The sequence below is a fragment of the Trachypithecus francoisi genome, unplaced genomic scaffold (genome assembly GCF_009764315.1).
Source record: "Trachypithecus francoisi isolate TF-2019V2 unplaced genomic scaffold, Tfra_2.0 Lachesis_group8, whole genome shotgun sequence".
NCBI lineage: Eukaryota > Metazoa > Chordata > Mammalia > Primates > Cercopithecidae > Trachypithecus > Trachypithecus francoisi.
The window spans coordinates 13,056,135-13,057,234 of record NW_022681473.1 but is presented as its reverse complement, the minus strand read 5'-3'; positions in this window follow the sequence as shown (position 1 = coordinate 13,057,234).

Below are 1,100 nucleotides of genomic sequence, written 5' to 3'. Positions count from 1 at the left end.
GAAGTCAGTCAAACAGGAAGTGAGATGCAGGGCAGGAAGCAGGGTGAGGCCTGCCCTGGGATCCTCCGGCCGCTTGCTCGGAGGCCCTCAAGCCACCCACACCCAGTAGAGGAGCAGCATGGCAGGGCCCCACATGATACCTTGAGGAGGCCCAGGTTGAGTTCCCTGGTGCCACTATCACCTACAGGACTCCTAGCATGGCCAACAAGCCCCTCGGTGATCTGGTCCCACCCAAGCCTCCCCCGGTATTGCTGCCACTCCCTAGTGGCATCCTGTCATCAGCCAGCACCCATCACTGTCCCCTCATGTCCTGTGCACACCAGGCTGTTTCTGTGCCCTGGCTTATGATGTTTGTGCTCTGCTCTGGAATGCCTTTTCTTCCCTTGGACTCTCAGTGAACTCCTATTCATCCTTCAAAACCCTGGTTAGAGGTTGCCTCCTCTGGGAAGACTTTGCTGATTCTGTCAGACAGACCCACATGCTGTCCCTCCCTCCCACATCTCCACTTCACTTGGCCCGTAGCCCCCTTGTCCTCCCTGGTAACTCTTGTTCACACAACTGTTCACCACCCTCATGAGCCACCTGAAGACAGAGACTTACTCCGATTTTATCTCCTCACCTCCGAAGGCAAGCAGAGGGCCTAACACATGAGAGGGGGCCCAAAAAATAGTTGCTAAACACAATGAATCTCTAAAATTGGCTTCCATGTGCAGACCCCAAAGGACCCCAGTCCCTCGTGATGACCCTTTCTGGGACCTTTACTTTTTTTTTTTTTTTTGAGACTGAGTCTCGCTCTGTTGCACAGGCTGGAGTGCAGTGGTGCTATCTTGGCTCACTGCGACCTCCGCCTCCCAGGTTGAAGCGACGCTCTTGCCTCAGCCTCCCAAGTAGCTGAGACTACAGGTATGCGCCGCTGCACCCGGCTAATTTTTGTATTTTTAGTAGAGAAGGGGTTTCACCATGTTGGCCTGGCTTGTCTCGAACTCCTGACCTCAGGTAATCCGCCTGTCTCAGCCTCCCAAAGTGCTAGAATTACAGGCCTGAGCCACTGCGCCTGGCCCCATTCTGGAACCTTTCTTACCCACGGTCTGGTGCAATTC